Here is a 9,688-nt window from a genome sequence, read left to right on the forward strand (position 1 = left end):
GAATGATTTTTTTTCTCGAAAACCGTTAGGGCTTACGGTGTTTTGAAAATTGATAAAAATACTTAGAACTGTGTTCTATTATGTGGTAGAATTTGGTTTAATTCGAAGGTGCCCATCAGGGCGAAAACATCCCTTTTTCGGGGGTGGGGGTTGAAACAATTTTTTTTTATCAAATGGGGGTGGTAAGCTGTTCTTGAGGGTAAGAGTGACCTCTGTGTGAAATTTGGTTACCCAAATCGTATTAGTTACGGAATTATTAATGTTTTAAGTTTATTGCTGGGATTTATGGATAACTTCACACCAGTTTTCCCCGGTCGTTTTGGCTCCGGTCGTGCACTCTCGGAAATACCGGAAGTGACCTTTTCTGATCGGGTAGCCCTGAAAAGGGCTTGTGCGGGTTGCCATGAGCAAAAAGGACTCTGGCGAGAGGGTCTTCAAACCATCCCAAGTGTTGGCGAGGTCTCCTGTCGGGTCCCGCGCGCCGGATGGGACCAGAAAAGTAACGGGCGAGTCCAGTGAGGTAGTTGGCGGGGAAGCGGAAAAGAGTGTTGTTGAGAATGTCAAGGAAATGGAAAAGAAGGAACAGCAACAGCAAAGGAAGAAGGAAGGCGAGATGAAGAAGAAGAAGGAAGGTGAAAGCAAGAAGGAAGAGCACCTTCTCAGGCGCAAAAGGGGGATAAAAAGGCTCCAGTAATCGCGGCGAAACCCGTGAAAGCGGTTAGTAGTCAGACGAAAAAGCCCAAAGGCAACGCTAACGTCGCCCCTAAAGCGAACGCTCCAGCTACCAAGGTAGTTCGGAAAGAGGTCGCGGCGCCCAAAGCTAAGCTCAACGAGCCGAAGCAAAAGGCGACCGACGACCCTCCGAAGCTGTCGAGGTCGCAGAGGAGGCGTCGTAATAGGAGGCTTCGTAAAAGCGGGTCGATCGCGGTGGCTGAAACACCATCACCGGTCAATGTTGCGGAACAGGCGGCGGTTGAACCCCCAACCGACCCCCTCGTCAACATACTGGCGATGATGAGCGAGGTCATCCGGATCGACAAATCCGATAGGGACGCACGAGTTAAGTTGTGCCTCCAAATCATGTCCGAGATGATGAAACTCTTATGATGACTCATCGAAGACCGAGAGTACCTCATTCGCTTGAGTTGGCTTATTGGAATGCCAACGGCCTTGTCTGTAAACAGAATGAGCTTCGCGAGTTCGTCGAAAGGTACGACCTTGACGCGATACTCATCTGCGAAACTCATCTGCGAGCGGGCGACAGGCCGCGGCTGCCCAATTATCGCTTCTATCGAAACGATAGAGTTGGAGCAAGAGGCGGCGGGACAGCCATCTTCGTAAGGACCAGTTTGGATCATTACGAGGATCTGACTCCCCCTCTTCAACATCTCGAAGCTACTACGATTGTGGTACGAACACTATCGGGGTGCGTCCGCTTGGTCGCCGCCTACAATCCGCCGAATCGGCGGTTGTTGGAAGACGATCTAACGGGTGTCTTGGATACGGACAAAGGCGTGGTTATCGCCGGCGACCTAAACGCCAAGCACCCATCGTGGAACAGTCGGATCGCAAACGCGAACGGTAAAATACTGCGGAGTTTTACCGACGAGACGGGCATTGTCACCGATGCCCCCGCCGACCACACGTATTACCCGTCGAACGAAAGGCAACGATCTGACGTTTTGGACGTGGTTGTAATGAAAGATGTCAGACTAGTTCATAGAGTTACCACGCTCAACGAACTCAGTTCCGATCATCTCCCTGTGCTGCTGCAGCTAGGAGACGTCCCGGACGTTCGCGTCCCGGTTGAACGTTCCACTGTATCGTGGCCGGCTTTTACCGACCACATGCACCACAATATGGGACAAATACGACCGATCCACAACGCTCAGGAACTGGATGAGGCTGTTGAACGACTCACGGTCGCTATCGAGGATTCTCTTCGATACGCGACCAACACGATTCCCGTAAAGGACCGTCGATGGGCGCTACCAGCGCGCATCAGGGAACTTATGCGGGAGCGTGATCGCGTCAGACGGACTTATCAGCGAAATTGGGATCCCGATCTCAAAAGACGCTATAACCGTCTGCGCGATGAAGTGAGAAGGGAACTCGCGGAGTACTGCAAGGGGACGAGCTCCCCTGGAGTTCTGAAGCCAAGTATTTGGGTGTCATTCTGGACTCTAAACTAACTTGGAAAAGTCACATCGAGTCGATGGCGAACCGGGCGAAAGCAGCTCTGGTCAATCTGTACGCTCTGATAAATCGCCGAAGTAAGTTGGATCCTCTACGGAAGATTCGACTCTACAAAGCGGTTATCAGACCTACGATGACTTACGCCTCTTCCGTCTGGGGTTACGCCGCGCACTCGCACGTGCAAAAACTCCAAGTTGTTCAGAACAAGGTCCTAAGGATGGCATTTGATGCACCTTGGTTTGTCAGTAATGCGACACTGCACAATGATTCCCAGATGGCGACCATCGAGGAGTTCATTCGTGACAAGGCCAGTACCGAGTTTACGCGGCTCGAAAACCACCCCAATCCCCTCCTAGCGGGATTAACGGATTACGACGTTGAACACCTTCGCCACAAACGGCCAAGGCTGCTTCTCGTCTGACGATCCAGGAGTCCGACTGTCCTTCCCAATTCCACTTCCGATGTCACTATTAATTAGTGAAAAATTTTGTAATATATTTTCCGTTTGTTTTAGGTCCGATGAAGAGGGTTAGGGAAGAAATTCCAGGTACCTCAAGAGGCCCGTCATGTTCACCATTCACCACCATCAGCGGTCAATTCCAAACGAACTCCGAAGCGACAACAACAGCGACAACGATAACAGCGACAACAGCAGCGACAACGATAACAGCGACAACAAGCCAGCACTTCAACCGCCAATTCGAAGACGACCCCTTTCGTCTTAAAAAAACCTTTGAGGGTTTTTTTTTGTACATATTTTGTAAATAAATTATTTCGTTTTATTCAACAACTGTTGTTTCTTCTTCGGCGCAATCCATCCCCCGTAACAATTGGCGCCCAACGTATGGCCCGATAATGCCAAAAGGACCAACAACGAGAAGCCGTTCATTGTCGACACGGCCATATCCGACGAAGGAAGATTTGGCAAGCTCTTCAGAAGAAGAGGGGCCCACCCAACCGATTAAAGAAGAGAAGAAAGGAAAAGAATCCCAAACGCAGAAGATGGGGAAGACCGCCGAAGAACCGAAACAAGACAGTGCGACCGTTCAGACACAGGTTTGCGCCCTGTCAAAGTTATTGGCCGAACATGTCTGCATCCCAAAAGCCGAGCCCCCGTGCTTCACCGGCGATTCCTTGGAGGATCCTGCAGAATTCATCAAGGTAATAAAGACATATTTCACTGACACCGGCATTCCATCAGCGGAACAAACAAAGAAAGCGACCAGTTTTCTTCGAGAAGATGCCGCTGTGTGGTGGAGTGCATTCGATGATTTGGAGATGTCCTTCGCGGAATTTCACCAAGCGCTGTTGGAAAGGTTCAACAGTCCGCAAATATTGGCACAAGTCAACGGCCAATATTTCAGCCGCCAACAGCAGACTGATGAATCGGTGCAGGCGTTTTTGAAACGCAAACACCTGCAAGCCCGTCGTCTGCACCGAAAACCGGACGACGACATTGGAATGATGGTTGCCCTGTTGCTACCTCAGCTACAGCTGCACCTGTCCCCCACGCCGGCCAACATACAAGAGTTGCGACACAAAGCAATTCGCACGGAGGCGCTTCTGAAGAAGTCGGGCCTCCTCAAACAACCCACAACACCATCTCCAAAGGGTAAGAAGACTCCTGAAGGGGACAACGAGGACCCCAAGAAGAAGGTGCCCCGATGCTGGTACTGCCCCGGGTACCATTGGAACCGTGACTGTCCCCTACAACGCAGCACCGGTTCGGGAAACGAAACGGCGGCCGTTCGCCCAGGACAACCCGGACGGCCGCAGTAATCTCCACATTGGAGGAACCTGGTTGCTCCAGCCGCTCGACTGTAATAATCGAGGTAGCAGGAAGGCGCAGCCTAGCTCTCCTGGATTCCGGCTCGACAAGCAACTTCGTCAGCTCAAGAGCCGTCGCGTCTTATAAACCGCTGGGAGACACCTACGCCACCCAAGCGGACCCGAATGCCCAGCTGCCCATCCTCGGGAAGGCCGAAATCCAGTTCACCATCGGTGGACTCCAGTGCACCCAGCAGTTTTTGGTGGTTCCCCGACTCAGCACCCCGTTTGTTTTTGGGGATCCCTGGTTCCGCGACCAAGGGGTGATCCTCGATTTCCAACGAGGCTGTTTTCACTTCGGGAAAGAGAAGAGGACCACGATGTACTTCCGACGGGGCAGCCCCACTGCGCCACTGCCCGCTCTGGACGTCAGTACTATCCGTCACCAATTTCCGGACAAACACAAAGAGGCCTTTCTAACGACGCTTCGTGCCTTCCCCGACGTGTTTACCGACTCCCATAAGAGTACCACAGGGGCAACTCAGCACAAACTGGAGCTCACCGAAGGAGCAAGGCCGTTTCGACTACCGCCATACCGCTGCTCCTATACCAAAAAGGAATTTATCGCCCGTGAAGTAGAGAAGATGTTGGCGGAAGGTGTCATTGAAGCCAGTCGTTCCCCGTATTCATCTCCGATCGTACTGGTGGAGAAGAAAGATGGGGCCAAGAAGTTTTGCGTCGACTACCGTCGATTAAACCAGCAAACGGTGGACGAGTCCTCAGCGTTGCCAATCATCCACGAGACGCTGCGGGACCTCAGCCAGGCTACCGTTTTTTCGAGCCTCGACCTGCGGTCCGGATATTGGCAAATCCCAATGGAGAAGGGGTCTCGACCCTTAACCGCCTTCACAACTCCCGACGGTGCCACCTACCAGTTTCGCGTCATGCCTTTCGGATTGAAGAATGCCCCGGCGACGTTCCAGAAGTTGATGACGCAAGAAGTGCTCCCTGGATACCTCCGGAAATTCGCCCTAGTGTACCTGGATGATGTCATCGTCTACAGCAACTCCTGGGAAGAACACCTTAGACACTTACACCTGGTGTTTGAACGACTCCGGTTACACAACCTCCGGTTATCACCGGAAAAATGCCACTTGGGGGCAACAACCATCGACTACCTGGGTCACCGGATTACACCAGGAGGAGTGGAGCCCTTACCGAACCACGTCAACTCCCTCTGCGACGCATCGCGACCGTCCAACAAGAAGCAGCTGCGATCCTTCTTGGGACTGTGTAACTGGCTACGCGGGTTTATCCCACGCTGCGCCGAAGTGTTAACCCCGCTGACAGATCTCTTGCGGGGCCAGAAACAGTTTAAGTGGACAGCTGAAGCCGAGAACGCCTTTCTCGAGATTAAACAGCTACTGAGCCCCCCACTGCAACTTAGACGCCCGGACTTCACTCAACCTTTCGTGCTACAGACCGATGCCAGCGGGAAGGGAATTGCCGCGGTCCTCTACCAAGAACCGGAAAGGAAGATCATCGCATTTGCCAGCGCCAAGTTGTCTCCCACTGAGCAGCGTTACCATGCTAACGAACAGGAATGCTTGGCAGTCGTCTGGGCGATGCGATTTTTCCGACCGTACCTGGAGGACAGAAGATTCACCCTGCGCACCGACAGTAGAGCATTGTTATGGCTTGACACCATGAAGGACCGGAACGCCAAGTTAACCCGGTGGGCGCTCCTTCTTCAGGAATATAAATTTGACGTACAACACGTCCCGGGGGAACAGAACGAACTCCCGGACTTTCTCTCGCGCCAACCCGGGCATGAGCCAACGACCCCTGCGGGTCACACAGCGGACGTCGACCGGATGTTTCTTCCACCATCCGCCGAACAAGAACCAAAAAACGTCCGACCCCACATCGCATGTGTCGAATTCCCTGGGCTAGCAGACAGCAGAAGCTACAGTCGCCGCCCAGTATTTAGTGCATGATGGGCTTTTGTGGAGACGACATTCCGATGGTAACCGATTGATCGTGCCACAGGACATGCACGACCAGGTGTTGCACGCCTACCATGATGCGTCCACCGCAGGCCATCCCGGAGCTGAGGAAACCACGAGGGTCATCCTGAGGAAATACTGGTGGCTCGGCGTAGAGGAAGACGTGGCCAGACACGTCTGGGATTGCTGGGCCTGCTCATCGCTCAAGCGGGGACCCCTACAGGAACGGGCTCCATTACGACCACGAGCGCCCACACAACCATGGGAAGTTTTGGCAGTAGACCTCATGGGCCCATACGTGAAAACACGAGATAACAACAGGTTTGTGTTCGTTGTCACCGACCTGTTCAGTCGATGGGTGGAGGCGTTTCCGGCCGCTACCAGCAGCGCTCCGAAAATCATAAATATCCTGGAGAGCGAGGTGTTTCCCCGGTATGGTTATCCAAGGGCCATTTTATCCGACAATGGGCCTCAGTTTACCAGCGCCAACTGGGACTCCGCGCTGAGACGTTGGGGGTGCCACCACTGGACGACGCCGATATACCACCCTCAGGCCAATCCTGCGGAGAGGAGGATTCAAGAAATAAAGAAATGCATACGGATCCAACTCCAGGGCATAAATCCAACGACCTGGGATCGACACATCAATCGGGCTCTATTCAACGTTCGGTCACGGCGCAACGCGGCGACAAGAGAAACCCCCGCCGCCCTGCTGTTGGGATACGAGTTACCGCGACCTGGGGAATGGTTTCTTGAGGGCCCCCAAGATGGTCAACAGCCAGCGGCAGGACAGGCCGAGAGAAGAAGACGAGCGCACAGGAACGAGCACCGATACCGCCAGCGATACGCTGGGGCTGTACCACCACCCAGGCGGTTCCTGCCAAGGCAGCTCGTAATGGAGCGGGCTCATGTAGCGACGCCGTTTGGTCCTCGTTGGATAGGACCCCACATGGTTATAGAGGAGGCCGGACCTACAACGTACTGGATCCGCAGACACCAGACTGCAGAGCCCAGCAAAGTCCACATCAACGACCTACGTCTGGCTCCTCCACCACATCGACACCCACCTGCGCAGCCCGAACCAGCGCCTTGAGGGAGGGGGTGTCACTAAGTACGAATTGAGCGCCGTTCGATCTGCTTGGCCATTGGTCGTCAACCCTACCTACGGATCGGACGGTCGCCAACCAACCACAACGCCCGGTTGATAGGGTTTTACCCAAGGGCGCCTATATAAGGCGGCCGGGTTTCCATCAGCGGTCAATTCCAAACGAACTCCGAAGGGACAACAACAGCGACAACAAGCCAGCACTTCAACCGCCAATTCGAAGACGACCCCTTTCGTCTTAAAAAAACCTTTCAGGGTTTTTTTTTTGTATATATTTTGTAAATAAATTATTTCGTTTTATTCAACAACTGTTGTTTCTTCTTCGGCGCAATCCATCCCCCGTAACAATTGGACCTGGTGACTGGCGGTTGGTCATCGGGGCGGAAAGTCTGGAGGCGGTGCTGTCCTGACAACGTCCTTTCCTGCCCTGCGATCTGGGGTGGCTGCTCGCTGGCTACGCTTTCCCCTCTGTCGCCGGGGTCTCCTATGAGCTATAAACGCTGTGGGGATCGGGGCGGCAAGAGGGTGGGCCTTCGGGAACCATGGGTGCTGCGTGGCTGGTGGGTGTGCGCCCGCGGAGAGCGGTGGGGGGAGGCGTGTTTGGGGCGAGGTGTTGTGGCTGGGCCGGATGCTCCGGGAGCTGCGGCTGGTGCGATGTTCATGGTGTCTCTGGGCGGGATGGCGTGAAGTTGTTAAATGTTGTCCTGCGTTGGTCTTAGTTGTAGTATAGTTCAAGTTGTTAGGGCAGTGGTTTCCTGGTGCGTGGGGCCCCGCCTCCACGTGGCAGGGATGGTAACTTCTCCCTTCGGGGGGAAAGCTAAGAGGGCAAGTACAAATGATAGAGAGTGATTGGAGCGGCAATGGGCTAAGCCCAGGTACCGCATGTTGTTTTGAGTATGTTGTGTGTGTGTCGTTGCATGTCGCTGGAGGCATCTTCTGCACTTGATATTAGTTTTGCACTCCTTTGATAGATGCTTTGGTTTTGTACATCTGTAACATCGTCTTTCGGCTTTGAGTTTGTCCTTTTTCTGTGTTATCGACAAGGATCCTTTGCAATTTTGTGTTGTATGATCTAACGACTTGCAGAAGAAACACACGTTCTTTACTTCCGTTAACAAACCCGCCACAGTATAATTGTCTTTATTTTTCGCGTACCCGTGACCTTGTTTAGATTTTTGATTATCGGTTTTATTACGGTCCTTGCCTGGTACGGTTGTCACGTACTCCGCTTGTTCTAATGAACAAAGTTCAATTTTTATAAACTAAAGTAAATTTGTCAACTCTTTGTTATAATCCGCGCTTTGAGTTGAATCACCGCTAACCGAAACCGAATCGTCGCTATTCTCGTGTTCGTTATTGAAATGTTCCGTAAATTTATCCTTATTAAATCTCACTCGCATTTTATACGGTAACGCTTTAAATATTATTGATTTTACTAGCAGTCCGTATTGTTCCGGCGTTTTCCTAGTGTCGCTAAAGATTTTGTTATTGTTGACGCTGTATTAAATAGCTTTCGAAGCCCGGTAATGTCCGTTTCGTATTTTACCGGCGCGATATCCGTTCATGTTTCAACGTATGAATCGACAATACGTTGCGAGTTTCCGAATTCCACTTTCAAAAGTTCTACCGCGTTTACGTAAGAAGCTCCACTCGACGTCAACCCAGCAATAGTGGCCGCCGCACGTCCCGTGAAATAAGATTTTAAATAAGCAAACTTGCTTACGACATCTAATTCGCTATCATGAACCGATTGTTTAAATTGTTCCTAGAATTCTGGCCACGTCGCGATATCACCGTTGAATTTCTTTAATTCTAGTTTCGGTAACCTTACCGTATTTTTAACGGTTGTTTGTATACCAATCACTGGAGATGTCCCGCTTCTAGCTGGACTGAGCGCCTGGCTAGTCGTTTCTCCGCTAACGGCGCTGATGTCAGCCTTCCGACGGCAGCACTGCAACCTTGCTACGGAGTCCATCGCTTGTTCATTGTACTCTATGATTTTTTCGCACTCCGCTTCCATTTGATCTTCTGCAAACGTAGGCGCCAATCTCTCGTTTACGTTTTCTAAATTTATCTGAACCGCTTTTATTTTCGCTAGTAATACGTCGATTTCATCAACAATATCACTATTTAATTGCCGCGTGATTATATCTTTCGATTGATTTATCAGCTTGGTTAACTGAGCACGTGTTGTCTTTCTTACAGCTAAATCCATCGTTGATTTTTCTTTGTTCTCTACACACACGTCACTTCGCTCCGTAAATTTCCGTAAGCTACCCTGGTTTCGGTACCAAAATGTCGAAATAGTTCAATAAAACTCACTACGGTTCATAAAAAAGCTTACTTATTTACTCTTTAAAACACAACAAAGTAACTTTATATGGAAACAACAGAAAATAAAACATATAATAAAGTAGGGGTGCGATGCGCTTCGAACAACGTTACACCTCGCTGGTTCGAGTCGTACTGGTTATCGGTTGTCGCTGCGATATGTTCCACGCAACCATGGATTCCCCTAGCTTCGTTTAATTCATTCTAAAATTTTCCACAGTTGGAAGCATCAAAGGTGGTGAGAGTGAAGTTGTTGGAGGGGATGAATAGCGTGTGGAGAGGG

Source organism: Onthophagus taurus, chromosome 8 (assembly GCF_036711975.1).
Source record: "Onthophagus taurus isolate NC chromosome 8, IU_Otau_3.0, whole genome shotgun sequence".
In the NCBI taxonomy this organism is placed as follows: domain Eukaryota; kingdom Metazoa; phylum Arthropoda; class Insecta; order Coleoptera; family Scarabaeidae; genus Onthophagus; species Onthophagus taurus.